Here is a 22154-nt window from a genome sequence, read left to right on the forward strand (position 1 = left end):
ATTAGATACTATTATACTATTAGATATTAAGGGTTACATTAGCATAATATGCTTAGTACTTAAGATATTGCATGCACGCAATTAATGTTCACATACATGGCTTTGTCATGTCATGGAAAAACAATTTTCACATGCCTTATGGCAGAACATATTAAGGGCCAACATTGTAAATTTATAACATCCACTGTACTGTACCATATGTTCTTGTGAATAAACGTTCATTCATAAGGTATGGAAACTCGCACCAATCTTCGGGATCGTGGTACTACACCTTTATATGAAGAAATTTTTGTGGCCTGGCGCAGATGTCTTGCTTGGCTGGGTGGCAATTAATGTGTTAAATAAATGAAAAAGGGAAATTCACTGCTTCGGGCAAGCTTCGAACTCGTGACCTTTCCGAACACCGGTCCGATCGCTTTAACCAACTAAGCTACCGAAGTTTGTCAGACAAGTGTGATCGTTAGCAGACTTTTTTGGTTAGTATACAAACATTGGACATTTGGCTAGATACAAAGACAAAAGGTGGACTATTCAAACAACCAAATGGAAAGGCCCACTGGGCAAACGAAACACAGGAAAACAAAGAAAACGATGGGTTGACGATATCATAGCAATTGCAGGAAAGACTTGGGAGAATAATGCTACCGACAAAGAGAAATGGAAAAAGATGGAGGAGGCTTTTACCCTTAAGGGATCACACATCGTGAAAACATAACAAAAGAACAGTCAATTTTTAAAACGGATGTGCGAGAAATGAAGCTATATAATAATAATAAAAAAATACAAACATTAACTCGCATAGATTCTCGCACAATCTAAATGAGCCTTTAGATACGTTGATATTTAGAACGAAGTTAAAATATATGTGTGTTTAAGTGTCCTTAAAGACCTTTAAAATCTAAATGTCCCAATGAAAAGGGAATACCTACAACTTTGCTTCGTTTTAAGTACGACATAAACTTATCGCCGTTTACGGGATATAAAGGGAAAATAAAAAGGGAAATGATGAGAAATGTTTAATTATATAAGCCATAGCTGTGACTTTCAGTTTATTCAAATTACGCAATTAACCGTGGCCATAATTCTCGCAGGCTGGTTAATTTCGTTTGTTTTTACATTAGTATAGATTGGCATAAGAATTTGATTATATCATTGCAGTAGGATTAAAGGTAAAATGTGAATTTGCGCAACGTTTAAGGCAATACACATCTGACCTGCTAACATGAGCATTGCTTTTCACTACATAAGAGTTTTCGCATGTTATCGGCTACGCTAGTAGCGTTTAGCAGTCGCCGGCACTGAATGTGATAAATAGCAGATACATGTAACTATAAGACTCCATTTTCAGAAGTCCTCAACTGTAAACGAGTAATATCCGGCTTACTCGTCACAGGGCGCAAACGATCGAAAAAACGGGATAGCTCGCAAATCAACCTGAAAAACTAGATCTCATTCTAGCTCGTTCGCTCGACAGCGGTTACGATACGAGCGAGCCACACGGCGTATATAGTTTTTATTAAGAGACCTTGCGAGGAATTCAGGAAGGAGGCAGATTAAAGTAGTCCATTGTAAACGTTATTTATTATTTATTATTATTATTGGAAGCTAAATGCTGTAGGTATTCTATGTCATATAGCAGGCGCCCGCCGCGGACGAAGTGTGACCGTGTACGACTGTACACGGTCACACTTCGTCCGCGGCGACTGCCATCTAAGGCATTCACAAATACCTGAACACGCCTCTATTGTCAGGGCGTTAGAGTGTGTGTTCAGATATTGTGAACACCTTGGCCGCTCCGATATATCTGATGGCGACTGTACCTCACCTACCGTAGCCTAACATAGGCGCATCTCCCCGATCGAGCTTTACGTCATTTGACTATATGGCATCGTGATAATAAGTCAGTATGGTAAGTATTATACTTACTTTTTTAACCGACTTCCAAATCTAAAAGGAGGAGGTTATCTTTGATGGTAAGGCTGGCACAGTTATGTGTTTGATGCACTTTATCCTAACTCACACGGTTCAATGTTGATTGGAAAAATTGTAACTGTACTCTCAGCTTTAAGTGTACGTCAGTCACCTGCAATAACATGAACATAATTAACATATTACTCTTCGAAGGCCGCAAAAATATGTGACACGCTCTTATGGCTCTACAAATAAGATCGTGTCACATATTTTGGCGGCCTTCGTTGTGTAACATACTTATTGCAGGTGACTGTACGCTCGTACTGTAAATATTACAGCCATTCTGGTGATGTATTGCGTTGTATTTTTCAGCCGTTTATCAGAAACCTGAAACTTTCGGCTTATTTACGATGGACGATTAATTTCAGGCGATACGGCTTTATTTTTGTTTTTATAATAGGGATTTTTGGCATTCAATTAAAAGTTTTTGGGGTTCCGTAAAAAGTATAGTCACGTCTAAATTCTACATACTCGTATGATTGTGTAACGGTTCAAAATACTGTGGTAATATTGACCTCGTTATGATACTACTATCGACATCTAGTAGCGGAATAGCTGTCGTCACGGATTAATTTTAACGCCATCTGTTGGCATCCAGAGATACTCGATCAGATGAAAGTCAACTATAATTCTATATTGTTTATGGTTATTATTTTAACTTTAGATATCTTCTTTAATAGTTTAAATATTTAGGTTTAATAGTTCGGAAATATTGACACGCAATATAATTAGTCTTTTAATTTGTTGTTTTGTAATATTTTGGGACATCGATTGCTACATGGCAAAATTTCTCGACTCTTTAGCTTTAGCTTTAAAAAAGAATGAAAGGAAATCGATTGTCGAACGCGATCCTCTCATCACTTGAGATCCGGCGGCATGTGAGCGAACAGCGTCGTGGTCTGGAGTCAATTCGTCCTGGGAGGCATCCTTTAAAAACATGCACCCACACTTCTTGTAGCAAGGTAAGTGGCAACTCAAAATGTAGTGTTACAAGAATGTAATTCGGTCTCTGCAACGTTACTGATTTTCCATTCCTTTTGTTACAGCACACACATGGCGTCGTGTACCGTCATTCCTTAGGAAAGTCAAGTTAAAACTCATTCTTACATATGTCGGGATTTTAGTATCGACAGCTTCAATGAAAATCCGGGTAAGAATTCGCATATTTATTGTAGGGAGTGTAGTTTTCCTTTTTTTTCGTCTTTATACATATGTGGCAAATGACCACGTGGCAGATTGTAAGTTTTCCTCTAAATTCTTGAAGTAAGATGGGAGTTTTAATTATTGCTGGGTTTATTTCTGTAGGATATGGCAGGAAATGCACATACATAGTCAGGGTGTGACATGTTTCTTATGATAATTCTTTTCTTTAGCTTTGATGCCGGTCCATCCGTCCCTCTACCTATCTACCCATCCACCCATCGGTCCACTCCGTTACTTGGGCACGCTTACTCTTTCTCCGGGCACGTGTCAATGCTGGATGCCGCTGTAGCCTTGGGCTCGTGGTCCATGCTGCTCACCGCGACGTTGGCGTGACTGGGGAGTCAGCCAACTGGACGCGCGCCGACGGTTTCGACGCGTGTCACCGCGACTTTTGGCTGCATCCTCGGCACGCCACTGGAACAGCGTGGCCACGGCTCCACTGCCATCTGCTACAGACACGTGACTCAGGTGTGGTCCAATCTAATCTCTCAGTTAATTTTAAAACTTTAGCAAACACGACAGTGGCCTCTCTATAGACTTTGAATGCTCGGTGCACACTTCAGTGATTAGAAATTGATAAACTTTAATCTAGACTGCGTAACCAGTCTACTGTAATAGCATTAAGCTTAGATACATAATAATAGCGTAAGGTTATCCTCTGTACTACCTCCTTATACTAACTGATAGTTGTTTTTTTTTAGAATACATAACTGTCTCAAGCTCAAAGAAATAGTTTACTTTATCTCATTCTAGCTTAACCTTTTTTTGTACGCTGTACAGCGTGCTGGCGCCCATACCTAGTTATAAATACGTTTAGTAAGTATATTTCTTAAGGAATTTCACAGACGGGTTGTGTGACAGCATAGCGTCGAACCTACGAACCCTGAGAAACACCACCGATAGTCTGCAGCTCAACAAAAGTGACAATACCTGTTACAATTTTGGCGCCCAACGTGGGGCTACGCTTTCGCTTTTATATTGCTGTCGCAGTCTGTGGATTCTGAAAGAAATCTTTTATTGCTATTTTTTTGAGCTCACTAATGCACTGCGCACATTTTTAATTTTAGTTTAAGACGCCATGGTTTGTTCTGCTTGCTTGCCTACAACTTATTTAATACTTTGACCTTTGACTATGTATGTCAACATAATATATTAAAAGCTGATAAAGCTATTTTCTAATACTACAACTTTATAAATTGTGATACTTTTTGCTAAAAACAAGAAACTGTATTTTTCTTTAAATTTTGATTATGAAACTCTCTAAACATTGACTACTCTGTACCAATCTGTACCTAAATTTTATCTCAATGATTTAATAATAACTCTGTATGTAAGACAGACTTATTGCTCAAAGATGCACTAATTTTTTTATGTAAAAAGAGACCACTGTTAAGTAAAACTTAAAAACATTATTTTTTCAAAATGCACCAAGCGACAACACTAAAATTAATCTGCCTCCTTTTTCCCTCAAATTTGTTGGTCGCTGGTAAATTTCAGGTCTGCAGAAGTCGTTGGTGGGTTATACCTCTCATCGTTGTCTCGCAGCCGTCTCTGGTCTTCTCTGCACAGGTCATCTCCACTCGAAGGTCAAAGTTAGTTCGCTCTGTCTCACTTTAACTATTCTTATATTTATTTATTTATTGCTTTATAGGCCTTGCAATTTAGGGCTAAAGCGTTCTATTTTTATTACCAATACTTACTGAAAGTGAAGCTACTTTCTATGTTCTAACATAAGAACTCTGTACCAAGCCATTTGCTAGTACCTACTATAGTCATTTATGCAAATACCTACTTAATTATATTTTTTTGTTAAGGAAACTTAGTTCTTAAAGTAATTTCCATTACCGCCTTACCTTTTCTTGATACTCTTAACTTACTTACTAATAGTTAGGTTAATGAAACCTAATTTTTTTTTCCTACTAGAAGTAATATTTATAAAGAAAATGTTACTCATCTCTATTGTGTTCTAACATGAACATAACCGTACTCGATACCTACTCTTAGCTTTAGATATTATTTTTATCTTACTTTAATAGGTATGTTATAATTTTACCATATTTTTCTAAGCCGTTGGTATACTGTAAACAAGACAACTTAAATATTAATTATAGGTGTAGTTATTCTCTTAAGAAACTTATCTCTTTTATTTTAAGCGATATTCAACAAAGGAATATTGCATAGGTATTTCTCTCTGTTCTAAAATGAACGCTGTACTATTGCCTCTCTGCAAAGTACAAATACCTACTTACTCTTGTAAATACTGTTTACTTAGAATACTGTTAGGTTAGGTCTCACTAAACTTTATAACTTTGCTATCTAAATGTTCCATGAACATGGTTGTAAACAAAACAACAATGCAGGTTATCTAGTTACTTTAATATCACTACATGTTTGAATAGTTTGGCACGGAGCCCACTGTTTACAAAACATATCTAGGACTTGACTTTTTTTTATTCCCCATAACTCAATAAAGTGTTTTTGTTATGTTGGATTTCACTTTAAATTCTTCTATAGGGAGAATATTGCTGGCTTGTAACTATTGCTTTTTGACATCGATGTTTCGTTGTTGAGGAGATTTGGATGTGACTTCGTCTTTTGATGCTTAAGGCGTCAGCTGATTTCCTGGATTCTTGAGTCTTGAATTGAAGGTCAGTTGTTCATTCAATAAAGTGATGTGATAAAGTGCTTTGTGAAGTGAAAATGGTGGTTATAAGTGCAGTGATGTGTTTATCCATGTTCCCTTGAACATTGGAGGAAATTTCGGTCCCATCTGGAGGGAAATTTTTCATTAAGCACTTATATATAACCTCCATTTCCGTTTCTTTTGGCGCTTATGACCTTTTGGAATGGGAAGCCTATACGTCAAGCTATATGCGTTCCGTTTCACGTAAAAACCTAATTGCATCTGTGATCAAGGGTTATTCTTGTGTTTTATATTATGAAAATAATTTCATGGTGTGTTCTTACACATTTTGACACTAGAAAAGGGGAGACTGGGGCAATTCGGTGCTCAGCTCTTTTAAAACTCTAATTTTTTTTGTGATGACTTTAAACTTTAATTGGAAATTAAAGATTTCTGAGTAGGTACGTTCTGCTTGTTGTGCACTGTTTTCTCTCTCTATGAACAGTGTACGGGGAAATTGTTTTCACTTCTGTTGGGACAAATTCTGAAAGACAAATACTTACGTAACTTTATTTCTTGATAAAATACTTGACTCTGAATACTTCTCTTTGTATCTCTGATAGGGGACGGAAGTCTTCGGTGTGTTTCTACACATTTGATGCAAAAGGGGAGATAGGGGAAAAATGTATCACCGGTTTCGACACTTAGAATATTTTGTAGTTTATTTTAATTAGGAACGGGTTTGACTGCTAAGTCGCGGTCTACTTTATTTCATGCATTGGATTCTCGCTTGCGGTCCGTGCATGGGGAGTTCGTGTTATTCTGATGCACATCTCCATGAAGTCGACAAGGGTTGAAATTTTGTTTTCTTCCTGTCTGTACGCCCCACTGTGGTGTTACTGCAGTCAACTCTTAGCTTTTAGTGGTTGTGGTGTAGGCAAAGCTCGGACGTGCACCCCGCTTAGAATTTTCTTCGCTCGCTGCACCGCCGAGATTTACTCTCCCAATCTTCTCATTAGTCCATAGTTTCTTGCATGTTAGGTATAAACATATTTTTAACTTGATAGTTAGCGTTGCGTATGCCTCATGGCATGGTGAATATAGTTAGTAGGGCATTAAAAAAAAATGTAAGTTAAACATTTTTTTTTTATCTAAGTTAGGTGGTAATGTAACGGTTCAAAATACTGTGGTAATATTGACCTCGTTATGATACTACTATCGACATCTAGTAGCGGAATAGCTGTCGTCACGGATTAATTTTAACGCCATCTGTTGGCATCCAGAGATACTCGATCAGGTGAAAGTCAACTATAATTCTATATTGTTTATGGTTATTATTTTAACTTTAGATATCTTCTTTAATAGTTTAAATATTTAGGTTTAATAGTTCGGAAATATTGACACGCAATATAATTAGTCTTTTAATTTGTTGTTTTGTAATATTTTGGGACATCGATTGCTACATGGCAAAATTTCTCGACTCCGCGTCATAGACGCAAGCTTTAAAAAAGAATGAAAGGAAATCGATTGTCGAACGCGATCCTCTCATCACTTGAGATCCGGCGGCATGTGAGCGAACAGCGTCGTGGTCTGGAGTCAATTCGTCCTGGGAGGCATCCCTTAAAAACATGCACCCACACTTCTTGTAGCAAGGTAAGTGGCAACTCAAAATGTAGTGTTACAAGAATGTAATTCGGTCTCTGCAACGTTACTGATTTTCCATTCCTTTTGTTACAGCACACACATGGCGTCGTGTACCGTCATTCCTTAGGAAAGTCAAGTTAAAACTCATTCTTACATATGTCGGGATTTTAGTATCGACAGCTTCAATGAAAATCCGGGTAAGAATTCGCATATTTATTGTAGGGAGTGTAGTTTTCCTTTTTTTTCGTCTTTATACATATGTGGCAAATGACCACGTGGCAGATTGTAAGTTTTCCTCTAAATTCTTGAAGTAAGATGGGAGTTTTAATTATTGCTGGGTTTATTTCTGTAGGATATGGCAGGAAATGCACATACATAGGGGAAACTGGGGAGGGTTGATCACCCCTTTTGTTTTTAGCATACATTTTCTTAACTATTTGTAGTATTGAAAAACTTTATAGACCATACGACTCAGAATTTATCTCTTCATTAATAGTTTGAATTAGAACAGATTTGTGCAATAAATTAGATCATTATTTAATGAAAACCCATACTGTTGACTTTTACCATGTGTCCCCTATGTAAGGGAGACTTGTTTACCCCTGGTCGGGAGCCTTGATCCTAGGGGGATCAAGTGACCCTGGTTCTTGGGACACATGGTAAACATATTTTTACCATGTCTCCCCATACCAGATTCTCATTGATTATATAACTCGGATCGCTATTAGCAATGCATCTATAATTTGTAAAATACACAGCAAACATATATATATTGCATCTTCCATGCTTTGAAGTTGTATTTCCGGTAATCAGATGTCTAAGCCGAAGGGATCAAGTCTTCCAGATTTGGGGACACTTGGTAAAAAGATTTTAAGTGGCAATGTCACATTTCGAGGGTAGTATCTACATTAATTTATTCACTTTATCTACAGAAAATTAATATATGAAGATATCAAACACATATTAATCCATAATCTTATACTTTTAAAAAACAATGTAATCGTATTATCCATAAAACAACATAAAATAGGGAATCAATTTTTGTACCAAAAAAAAAGTAAAAAAAAAAACAAAAATCTAAGTTATTAACATAAAATTTCTTGTAACAAGCTAATTTTTTTAAAGTTCGTGTGAAGGTATTTTTAGCGTCAGATACCTACAGCAATTTTAATTTTTTTACCCATCACTGGTCGTTATTGTTTACTATAATAAATAAGTTTAGAAATTTACTGCTCACGTTTCGAGGACGGTGTTTGAGCTGCATAATCCTAAAATCCTTTCTATGGACCGTCGGTTCTATAGTACATAAGGTCGGAAAGCCATTGAAATAGCATTTCATCCATAAAAACAAATATCGCCGGTTGAAAACCAAATATCGTTATAAGTGTTTCTTGTCGACCGAGTAACATCCCCTGTGTGTAAAACGTTTAACTTGATAAAAAAGACCAAGTACGGGTAGTTCGTAAAATGTTGATGTCAACTTTAGTCAGTTTTTTCAAAGGCCACGGGGATAATTCCGTTTTCGGAGTCGGTTGTATAATTGAAAACTGAATTATACGCCATTAAATTCTGTTTTAATAAACAATAATGAGTCAAAAACCTTGAAAGTTTAAATCAGTGTTTCTCTGGTCGTAATTTCGCGGCATGATTTACTAAAGAAAAGAAAATATTTATGATAGCTCTATGAATCATTTTGTAAGTAAATTTATTACAATGTATACTTGATCGCTTTGGGGGTGACATGATCCCGGAATCATATCTCCCCTGAAGAAAAAGACAAAGTATCCCCATACATAGTAAGATTATAAAACGTGCCGTACTCGAAACATGTGTTCGCGTATATCAATGTAATCCAAGTTAATCATCACTTCAATAAACAACAAATAAAATAAGCACACTCACTAACATCATTTCCATCTCATATTATAAAATAAATCCAGTTAAAGCTTACCGAAAATTGAATATAGTACGCAGAAAATCTTTCACCGTCCGCCATTTTTGAACCACTGACTTTTCCGATACAGTGCCATGACAGAACGTGAAGTTAGGAACGAATGAATGAGTGTTACCAGCGCAAAAAATTGTATCTCGTTTGGTTTCATTAAAAATTAAGTTTACCAAGTGTCCCCTAGGGATCGACCCTCCCCACCCTCACCTAGTCAGGGTGTGACATGTTTCTTATGATAATTCTTTTCTTTAGCTTTGATGCCGGTCCATCCGTCCCTCTACCTATCTACCCATCCACCCATCGGTCCACTCCGTTACTTGGGCACGCTTACTCTTTCTCCGGGCACGTGTCAATGCTGGATGCCGCTGTAGCCTTGGGCTCGTGGTCCATGCTGCTCACCGCGACGTTGGCGTGACTGGGGAGTCAGCCAACTGGACGCGCGCCGACGGTTTCGACGCGTGTCACCGCGACTTTTGGCTGCATCCTCGGCACGCCACTGGAACAGCGTGGCCACGGCTCCACTGCCTTCTGCTACAGACACGTGACTCAGGTGTGGTCCAATCTAATCTCTCAGTTAATTTTAAAACTTTAGCAAACACGACAGTGGCCTCTCTATAGACTTTGAATGCTCGGTGCACACTTCAGTGATTAGAAATTGATAAACTTTAATCTAGACTACGTAACCAGTCTACTGTAATAGCATTAAGCTTAGATACATAATAATAGCGTAAGGTTATCCTCTGTACTACCTCCTTATACTAACTGATAGTTGTTTTTTTTTAGAATACATAACTGTCTCAAGCTCAAAGAAATAGTTTACTTTATCTCATTCTAGCTTAACCTTTTTTTGTACGCTGTACAGCGTGCTGGCGCCCATACCTAGTTATAAATACGTTTAGTAAGTATATTTCTTAAGGAATTTCACAGACGGGTTGTGTGACAGCATAGCGTCGAACCTACGAACCCTGAGAAACACCACCGATAGTCTGCAGCTCAACAAAAGTGACAATACCTGTTACAATTGCTTTGTTTCATTTTCCGTAGGTACCTAATTACACTTATAATAGCCCGTTTTCTTGACTTGCTCTTAATACCTACGAGATGATGTGAATATAGCCAGGATATTTACTTGTAAGAAAAGGATTCGCAATAAATCTGTTGTTCAAAATCACGTTTCCATTGATTAGGTACAAATATAACTTTTATTTTACTCTTATTAAGGTTCATTTTACCTTTAACGACCACAAAATTGGGAAGCAAAGGAAATGTAATGACATAAGATTTGCCGCAGTGCAGGGTCCAGAAACAAAGGAAAGTGTAGTGAGCAGTTGAACACATTGATCTCGACCTACATTAGGCTTGTGTAAGTTAAACCCAGGGATTTAGGTTATAATCTGTGCCCCTAGTGTAAATTTCATTCGATAGCGTGACGTGACGTACACGTTAAGTGTCATTCTGTATGGGATTTTGAGTTTCCAAAACGTCCCGCTTGACGCGCTGTTCAAAATCCCATACAAATTTATCTCCGAAACTACTGGGTATAAAATTTCGAAAAATATACACAAAATAGTTCTTTACCTATAGATGGCAGGAAAACTTATTAGAAATGTGCAGTCAAGCGTGAGTCGGACTTAATGTACGGAACCCTTGGAACGTGAGTCCGACTCGCACTTGGCCGGTTTTTGACAGGTTCCAGTTAGACTTCTATAGTTCTTCCAGTTCGTTGCTTAATATGACGTAGTTATGCTGTCGTTTGTGCTTTTATCCCTTCCTTCAAACTCAATCTAATCTCAAGACTCATAATAATTACAGCAGTATGAATGCCGGCATCATTCCGTGATTCCGCCAACCACAATTTGAGATCACTTTCACTTTCCTACGTTACTATACGAGGCACAAAAACCTCCAACTACTCATTTACTCAAGCATTCGATTTTATCTCCCATCCTATACAACAGCAATATCTTCAAAGGATTATAAGGATTCCTTTGAGTTACAATAAAAATCATCCAAGGAAGGCGATAGAAAACACAAACGCTGACGACCGTCCACGCTGTTAACGTAACCTAACCCTTATTACATACATATAAAGTCCACCTATGGTTAGTTAAGCGTTGTAATATGAAGGGTTTCAAGCCAAGGCCTTCAGATCAAAGAGATGGTATCGGTAGATAGTGATCGCTAAATCAATAGAGCCATGTCGGAGTGACCGATGTCTGTGTTATAGCTGGAAACACTGATGTACAGTCGAAAGTTTAAATGTATGACCGATTTTGTACCTTATCAGAGTAACAATAGTAAGAGGTCTCTAGCTACTTTCATATTGATTGTCACTGTGACAGGGTACGAAATGGGTCATAAATTAATACTTTCCACCGTACTAAAACAGTAAACTGACATTGGTTGTTGCGAACGCAACCTTTATATTTGTATAAAATCTCAATACCTATATTCCTAATGCAGTAGCTAAACGCGGCCGTCGGGCTCGGCTAGTATTCGGAAGCTTTTTCTTAAGCACCAATAGGAGCGCTCCACATACTTTGTATCGCGGCCAATTAGAGGCACCTAAATTTAAACCACCTTTTGTACTGATCAAATATTGCAAATCACTCTCTCATCAGCCTTCATACAATATCCACCACTTCTACATTTAACCTTTTTGGCAAGAACCCTTGTAACCAGTATCTTTGGAAGATTATATCAGTTCACTAAGAAATTGAAGCTTTTTATTTGAGTCGTCGAGCTCCTGACCTGCACGGCGGCTACATTGCTATACCTAGTACTTATACCTATTTAATTATATAAGAACGGGTCTACTGCGATATACATAATTTCATTGTGATTTTACCTTAAATTCCGACGTTTCAGCTGAGTTGCATCAGCTCTGGTCACAGAAAGACTGACATCCCAGAAAAACTTATATCTCCGTTGCCATTTTGCTGGGACGTCAGTCTTTCCGTGACCAGAGCTGATGCGACTCAGAAATCGTCGTCGGAATTTAAGGTAAAATCAATGAAATTATATCGCGGTAGACCCGTTCCTATATAATTAAATATGTGTACAAAAAGCGAGTATTTAAAGTGTTATAAGTAGTACTTATACAGTTGCAATATGGTTTTAATATGAATGTTCTTCACTGTGTTGGTAGAGCAAATAATTGTTTATAAAATTTTTGTTTGCTTTTTTCTGCTCTATCCCGCACGATTGAGGCTCTAACCCAGGATATTTGATCACCACACAGTTAAAGTAACATGTCAAGCTTTTCCATAGTCCAAAGACTAGAGTCTGGGCCGTCAGGGGTCACCAACCTACGTGTAAAAGCAAACTAATCACTGAATGCGTTATGAGCCCCAAGTTAATGTTAAGGTTCAGTGGTTGTAACTTTGAAGTCTTGATACTTGGAAGCGTTTGCGTTGGTATAAAGGTGCGTTCACTAGTTGCATTCGTGCATGACGAACATGCACAAATTAGTTAAGCAGCTGAGCGAATGATTAGTTGATTACCAGCGTTAGAGGAAAAGCGGGAAGAATAGTATTTAAAGGCATCATAAGGATAAAGTTCATACTTTCAATTTTTTTTAAGTGAATACTTCTTTAGCGGCGCTGTGCACTTTTTGTGATGGGGAAAAAATGTTAAACTCGCGACAGGTCACGTGACCGTAAGATTCGTAACACGTAAGACGGACACGTATGACCTGATCGAAAAGCTGTTACAATGTCATTGAGTTTTCACTTCTGCCGGCACTCCCGGAGTGCAACCCGTTGTTTTTTTTTTTCAATATTTCATTTGTTATAATGCGTCATTTGTCATTTCATAAACGATCGAATTTTCAGACGGTATGTTTCTACACGGTGTCTTTTCTTCTCGTACAAAGTTTTGAAACAGTTAATGCTTTTGGCAAAATTGATTTGGATACAAGAAAAAAAAGATATATCGAAACTAAAAAGCAAATACTTATAGAGACATGAGACCTTTTAAAATAACTTCACACTCTTATGATCTAAAGCGGAATTTACAAGCGCGACGAAGTTTTCAGTACAGTTTCTTAAATTTACTTGGAAAAAAATATAACCAAGAAATAAAAGCTATTCACTAAACCGACTGATTTATTATAAAATGCCAACGAAATGATTTCCAAGCTTATCTTTTCAATTGAATGCCTTTGCCTTTAGCTTTCATATCTATTGAAACGGTTTAACAGAAAGTCCGCTGTTTGCAATGCGATGACCTTAGACAATGCTACCGGTCACTGCCAGTCTGACTCAGAGCACTCTGTATTCCATATGATATAAAAGTCATGGAGTCAAAGGGTATAAAATACTATAAATGTACCTGTAGGTACATTTTCATGCTTCGACAAAAGGTTTAAGGACTGCATGACTACCTACATTGTGTTTGTTCCGAGTTTTCTTTTCAGGCCCACTGTTTTATTAAATAAGATAGTGTACAATAATTGTAGTGCATAATTATTCTCGTTTCTTGCTATTTCAGTCAGTCTCGGTACAAAAAGTACTGAGGTTGACTGAAGTAGCATGACAAATACGAACGGTCCCGAGAAAGTACGATGGAAAAGAATTAACGAGTATGCGTTAATCTGTAGCAATTATCACACGCGACGAGAATCGAATTGTCATCTATTTCAAGTCATACAGACATTGCATAAAATGCATAAAGTCCCACCCTACCCTATACATATATTATTATACTCTTTGGTCCCACCTAAGCACATTAGGTACGTTCCACTTTACAAACTCTTTCCTAAATAAACCACTAAATGTGTTCAGTGGTTCCCTAAGCACATTTAGGTAACGTTTTAAGTAGTTTTAGTCGGAACTAACTAAAAGTCTTTTAAAGTTTCCTAGCGATTCCATGAAACTTATAGGAGTTTCATATTATCTCGGGCCGCGAGCACTTTTTCTCGGTTTAATTTTCGTACGTCAACGAGATTATTAATCTGAAGTATAAAAAGACACGAATCATATTTTTTTACGTCCAGTCGAGCCAAATATAGTGGATTTACAATAGTTTTTATAATGCGGATAAAATAATTAGATACACATTTTATACCATAAATATTATAAAACATCATGGCCAATTTCCAAATTAAGTAAATATTCATGAAAATCATGAATAAATAAGACATTTATAATTCAGAAGTCATCAGCCAGTCAATTATTTATCATAACATAAATGACACGTATGTAGTCGCAACTAGGGAAAAGTTTTTACCTACAACGGAAAGTGACAGTACAGTCACCTGCGATAATATGTTACTCTTCGAAGGCTGCAAAAATATGTGACACGCTGTTATATAATGAAAAATTGACATATACATATTTCATATTTATATTTATTGTGAATTACTACCCTGACGATCCTTTTTAGGGTTCCGTAGCCAAATGGCAAAAAACGGAACCCTTATAGATTCGTCATGTCTGTCTGTCTGTGCGTCTGTCTGTCCGTCCGTATGTCACAGCCACTTTTCTCCGAAACTATAAGAACTATACTGTCGAAACTTGGTAAGTAGATGTATTCTGTGAACCGCATTAAGATTTTAACACAAAAATAGAAAAAAACAATAAATTTTTGGGGTTCCCCATACTTCGAACTGAAACTCAAAAAATTTTTTTTCATCAAACCCATACGTGTGGGGATAGGTCTTCAAAAATGATATTGAGGTTTCTAATATCATCTTTTTCTAAACTGAATAGTTTGCGCGAGAGACACTTCCAAAGTGGTAAAATGTGTGTCCCCCCCCTGTAACTTCTAAAATAAGAGAATTATAAAACTAAAAAAATATATGATGTACATTACCATGTAAACTTCCACCGAAAATTGGTTTGAACGAGATCTAGTAAGTAGTTTTTTTTTTATACGTCACAAATCGCCTAAATACGGAACCCTTCATGGGCGAGTCTGACTCGCACTTGGCCGCTTTTTGGGAGATAAAATATTAAATTATATGGAATTCTTGCATGTTAGTTTTTAGTTTTTGACGATTGTGATGTAAATTCTTATAATTTTGGCTTGGGCAAAGTTGTATTGTAATTTATTTCATGAAATAAATAATCTAATCTAATCATTAATCATCTATTTGTGGACTTCATGGGCCCAGTAGCGGTGTACTATTAGGTTAGGTTAGTTAAGGTATTTATTGTAACTAACATAGTTTTTAAGTTATTTTTATTGTACATAACTAACATTTTATGAGCCACGAGCTTGAAATAAACGTTATTTAATTTAATTTAATTTAATTTTTAATCTATGTTATGTTATGGCACTACAAATAAGATCGTGTCAGAAATTTTTCGGCCTTCGTTGTGTAACATATTATCGTTAGTGACTGTACACAAGACTGTACACATTTTATTTGCCAGCATTTTCTTCTTTCTGGCCTTATCCCATTTACTTGGGGTGGGACAAAATTTAATTTCGTATTTATTTCGTCAAGAATGAGCTCATCAAAACGAAAAAAAAAACAACTGAATAAAAATCGGTCCTTTAATGGACTCGAGCTCTTAATTAGGGCATAACCGACGGACACAGATAGCAACCCTAACGGACGATGGGAACCAGTCGGGTGTCCGGTCAATGCCAGGGTGACTACAAGGCTCTATCGATTTATTGTGCCCTTGGCGACACTTCTTTGGGTACACTGACGTGTACCAACAAATATGCAGTCAAGGTCGAATTTTCATTTGATATTTACTTTTATTAGTCTCTACACTTGCTACAGCGACTTCATCCTCATAAAAGTTGTTAAACACTTTTAACCACTTTTACACCTCTTTATAAGTAAATTTAATTTTGATAAACCCTTTCTTAAGGGAGCTCCACATGTTGCCAGGCAAAGTGATGACCAAGGCTAGAAAAACGTTATTTTGAAAACAAATCATGATTTAGGATCCATTTACGAGTCGAAATTGTTAGTTTACGGTCTACGGATTTCATTGGGGCATATTTAATCGTTGACATTGGTATAAAGAAGTCTGTGTTGTACGGAACAGGGTAATGTTTTCAAAATGACGCGTTTTTCCGAGCCTTGGTGATGGCAATTGGACTAAAATGTTAACGGATAGCTTTCGGACGAAAAGAGCGCCGGGCGTTCGCTCGTCGGGTGGACGATATTCGGATGATTGCGTATCACTTCTGGATTATATGCTCAGCAGTGGGTGATAAAAAGCTGATATGCATATGATGAGATTACTCCCTCCCGAATCTAAAGAGCGATGCAATTGCCTGGCATGCTATAAATGAAAGTCTTATAAATAGCGATTGTGATTGTAAACAAATATCTGTTTACATTCGACCACGTGTCTCGGAGCATTACCAACCACCCAGGTATTAAATAATTCCTTCAGACAACAAACGACCCTCACACCAGAAAAGAACGTATGCAACATCAGTTACGGAAAAATATACGACGTTTTGGACACGCGAAGACATAGCTATTTGATGGAGCTTATCCATTTGTATTAAAGTCTTTTTTGGCGTGAACAGGGTTGCGTGGGTGTGAATGGGAAGATGCCAAATTCGTCTGATTGTGCCAGACAGTATACTAATAGTGATTTTCTCCTTAGAAAAATGCAACGTAATTTGTGTAAACGAGAAGGATATCTTTATGTTTTCATACAATTATTGGTCGCGACCTCAGTCATGAGGATTAGAGGAAGAAGAAGACTATATTACTGTTATGAGCGCGCCTTTGTGCTTACGAGTACATTTCCTACTGTTCTACTTGCACTGTGACCAGACATTCTACAACTACATCATACATCATGACCATTATGTGAAACTATAACGAAAGTGCTTTCATATTCATATTCATTCGCCCAAGGTCAAAATGGTTGTCTATTCTGCGAAACTAAGGCCAAAATTAATGGACTGATATGTATTGTTATTTTATTTTGGTAGGTACCTAACAGGATCTTTTCTCTAACATGACTTGAACAAATTACCTATGTAAATAAAGTTTTTACTTCAATATCTGAGAGAAATTTAATTTATATAGCTATTCACAATACACGTAATGAGAGGATATCATTTTTTTAGGAATAAAATAGAGACAGCTGTTTGATAGAAAATCACTATTATTTCCAGAGATGTGACTTATTTGAAATACTTGTATTTAAAATGCAAATACTAAATGCAAAATACCTATTTTGTATTTTGTATTTAAATACCTTTTGAAGAAAACTATTTTGTATTTTATTTGAAATAGTTTTTGGGACCTATTTTCTATTTTCAAAATACAAAATACTTTATAGTAGGTAATGTAGGTAGGAGTTACAATCTCTTCTGATGTTACAATCCTGGCAACTCTCTCATACTGTTGAATCTGTTTAGTAACGTCGCACATGACCACAAGCGTAGCGAGTGGTTAAAAAAGTGGAATCTTGAGTGTTGCGAGGGTTTCAAGGTACGAGAGGAGAACAAACTTTTCTGCCCTGATGAAACTTCTGCACAAACGAGACGTTTTCATCACACTAACGAGAGGCATTATACTAGCTGTAAGACATTACAAATTTAAATTAATGCTTTTAAAAATTGTCCGTTATAAACCATCATCCATCCATCCTTCCGGTTAATATGAGCAAACAACAAGAAATTTGCACTTAGAGGACTGATTGACACACTGTTTTCAAAGAATGAAGAGAGTCTTTTCAATTCGGATATTTTGAGTAATACTTTTTAATTCAGACTAGGTATTCACTATTCAGAGTACCTTTTATCGCAAAGTATTTGTATTTTTAAAAAGTATTTTGAAAATACCTATTTCGTATTTTGTATTTTAAATACAAATTCAAAAACTATTTTGTATTTTGCATTTGAAATAGTATATCAAGGAAGTATTTGTATTTTGTATTTAAATACTTTTTATAAAGTATTTTTCACATCTCTGATTATTTCAAGCCACGCAATATTTCTCATGGTAGGCAAAGTTAAGCAAATTTACTCTCTTTAAAAAAAGAAGGCTTTATAAAGTTAGAACGCTTGATATGCATGAAGGCGACGTGTTTAGCAGAACCCAGCCTCAGGTCACCTTACAGCACAGACAAGACATCCTCTAGACTGAGCATAGTAACGCTACCCCCTCTGCCACGTATACGGTAGTTTTGATTGATTGGTCCGTGTCATTGAACGGACCAATCATGGCACGGGATTCGCTCACCTCGTCCCCCCGCACCCCCGTATTTTTGGCAGCATCGGTTTCATGAAATAATTGCTCTAAACTCCGTCTAGAGGATTCCTAGTCTATGCCTTACAGTATACCTATGTATTCACGAAACTTAGGGTGCATAATAAAATTGTACTCCATGACTTATTCAAAGGCACAATAAGGAGCGGGCGCATGTTAGTAACGTACGTATGAGAAGATTTGATTAAACTGCTTATTTTCCACAAAAATGCAATCTTCCTTTCCTACGCTGATTTCGAGTAAGGACGTCTGAAGCAGCGTTATTTTTTATCTGTACCTAATGTACCTATGTTCCCTGGTTTATCAAAGTCGGCCAGTCCTATTTGGAAAATTATTTATTGACCGAAGCGTAGCGAAGGTCTACGTTTTGACTCGGGCATTTTGCTTTTGTATGTCCGGATGTTCTCCTCTACAGGTCACAATTCTTAACCGATTTTCGTGAAATTATGTGACCGAATTCTATGACTAAATAATTTTTTTTTGTCAATCCGGTTTTTGGAAATTATTTAAAATGGCGGAGTCGTGATAGCTCCCGCCTAAACAAATAGTCGTATCGGTATCATAAGAGTTTTTTCTTTTTGAGATATGTTTATAGATTAAATGGCCAAAAATTCAGAAAATTTGTATCGCTGGTTTTGGCGGTATTTAGATATTTAGTTTTTACTTGAGAATGAGTAGCTAAATTTCGTCAGCTTTAGTAAGAACTATAATGGCGTATTTTGGAAACGTTCGCTTTTTTTGTGTGCATCGGGAGGTCCCTGGTTCCATCCCCAGTAATTGTATACTGCTACATAACTTTTTGTATTTTTTTTATACTTAAATTTCGTGTAGTTGTTTTTTATTTTATTTTTTATTTTGAGACAATGAAAAAATTCGTATTATTTATTTAAGCGTATTCGTTTAATTTTTGTTTGTAGCTTTATGTAGTTTTTAATTTTTTGTTTATATTACATGTACTATACCTATATTTTAATAAATATTTTTGCCATACATTTATTCAGTTTTAAGCTCTGCTCGCGAGGTCTACAGCTCACAGAGCCACTAGTTTACTTTGAGAGTTACCTTTGTTAAATTGTGTCCCTTTCTAACAAACACAAAAATGACGGATAAGGACAAACGATTATCCAGGTCTTGTTAGACTTGAAGCGTTTGTGAAGTAGCTGCGAGTAGACTAGTTACTGCCATTGTTTAAAGACTGCACCGAGCTGAATGGGATGTCCTATAAAGTCGCGAAGCGCGATTCCGTTTACTGCCTCGCTGCGCATTTGATTGTTCGCTGTGAAGGAAGCTTCGGTGGCTTAGAATTGTCGTGAAGTTTATTAAGGTCAATGTGGGTAAGACCGGCATACCATTTATAGCTGGGAAGACCGCCATAGGGCAAGAACTCTCGTAACACAATACACAAGACTGTAATTTTTCCACTTTTAAATTTATTCTAAGTTTAAGAACTCTTGTATTTGAATTGAATATTTGTATAGGTACGTGGCTTAGACAGTCAGTATCCATAGTGTAGATTTCATTTGATAGCGTGACGTGACGTACGCGTTTGCGTTAAGACTAATTTTGTATGGGATTTAGAGTTTCCAAAACGCTGTTCAATATCCCATACAAAATGAGAATTAAATTCATGGCACGCTATCGAATGAAAGGGTATAGCCGGGTAAGCATGGCCAAACTGCCCTTAGCGAAAAAAACAATTTCCTTTTACTGGATTATTAACCTATGTATATGTAGTGCTTTCACCAAATATTAAGCCTCAAATGCTTCAGATTAAAAAAAATGCAAAAAAAGAAAAATCATTTTTATTTTATTACAGCCAAAGTACTAATCCGATTTCTTTGTAATTTGGGTATGTTGTATATACAATTAAGGTCGCTTTCTGAAAAAAATTATATTGAATTATCTCTTAAAATAATAGTAAAAAATTGAGATGAAAATTTTCAGAAAAAAAAAATACATGCGAGATAGCGACAGTTATCAAATTTAGATATTTCATGTAGAATTTAATAATGTTTAACATATATTTTTTTCAAAAATTAAAATCGGGATTAACAGTGTTAAAAACTCGAATTTGTAACATCCCATACTACCTTCTCTTCATACAAAATAACTTGTACGTTATACTAGAAAGTTATATTCCCAACGCAATTTGAATTTAGAACGCGACTTATTTTGCTGAGCGCGGACCTTAAACTCCGTGGCTGTATGCGGCTAGGGCGAACGGCATTCAGAGATTAAAAAAAAAAGCGCGGGAACAGGAAAATAGGCACGAATTTTATACAGAGCGTTAACGATTGAAAAATGTCTGTTCCTTTGATGAATAAAATACGTCACATTCTAAATTCAAATTCGTAAAGACTGCGTTCACAATATACTTCATTCGTTTATGACTACTAAGCTTTGCATGTATGAAGAGAGAGTATTATGGGATGTTACAAATTCGAGTTTTTCACACTGTTAATCCCGATTTTAATTTTTGAAAAAAATATATGTTAAACATTATTAAATTCTACATGAAATATTTTTCAGAAAGCGACCTAAATTATATATACAACATACACAAATTACAAAGAAATCGGATTAGTACTTTGGCTGTAATAAAATAAAAATGATTTTTCTTTTTTTGCATTTTTTTTAATCTGAAGCATTTGAGGCTTAATATTTGGTGAGAGCACTACTTATATATAGGTTAATAATCCAGTAAAAGGAAATTGTTTTTTTCGCTAAGGGCAGTTTGGCCATGCTTACCTGGCTATACCCTTTACACTAGGGGTTCAGACAAAAAGAACTTCACTTTTTCTGCTCTACCTACTTTCTGTAAGCGGAAAATGTGTACAAATGCCAATAGAGCTTGTAGACGGTTTTACTTGATAGACGGTCTTCGCCACATTAATCATACAATCGAATAATCCATAATCGAAGTCATATTCGATTTTAGCAAGCCGCCATTACCCTCGGGTGTAACGCGCCTTTTACGAGTATAACACTGAATTCGTAAAGTAACTGAAATGGCGGGTTATTACTGTTTTGTGCTGTCGTAAATATCGTCGTAAACGCTGATAAGGACCATAACCAGGACGATTAACATATTAATGTGCGAATGAACTTTCATGTGCTGTTTGAGGGCATTCGGTTTTTACGATAACATTTTAGTTTCCGAAAAAAATTGTGAATATTCACTGAAAGTTAGACAGCGCTGAGCATAAAGGATGGATATTTATATATATTTTTGTAGCAAAATTAAGAATTTCTAAATACGGTCATGGAATTTAGTTTTAGTCCCATTTCGTACCTTGTCACAGTGAGAATAGTATTAGACCCCTAGCGACTTTCATATTGATTGCCACTGTGACAAGGTGCGAAAAGTACGGAAATAAAATATTTGACTGTACCCATGTATGTACTACTTTACACGACGTACTTTTCTGACCCTGGTAAGTATCTAATAACACTTATAGGTACCGTAGTTTAAGATACTATAACTAATGACGCCAAATTCATCAACTGTTAAATGTATAATTGACAGCAATGAACTAAGCGTGAAGCGATACTGTTACCCTACCGGC

The 22154-nt window shown here is 36.5% G+C and overlaps 1 protein-coding gene across 1 annotated transcript in view; it reads right to left on the reverse strand.

Moving 5' to 3' along the window:
- The window catches only part of LOC134655430 (oxysterol-binding protein-related protein 9), a 140213-nt gene that overhangs the window by 30383 nt on the left and 87676 nt on the right, over window positions 1–22154 (reverse strand). The window lies entirely within an intron of this gene.

This window comes from Cydia amplana, chromosome 16 (genome assembly GCF_948474715.1).
Source record: "Cydia amplana chromosome 16, ilCydAmpl1.1, whole genome shotgun sequence".
NCBI lineage: Eukaryota > Metazoa > Arthropoda > Insecta > Lepidoptera > Tortricidae > Cydia > Cydia amplana.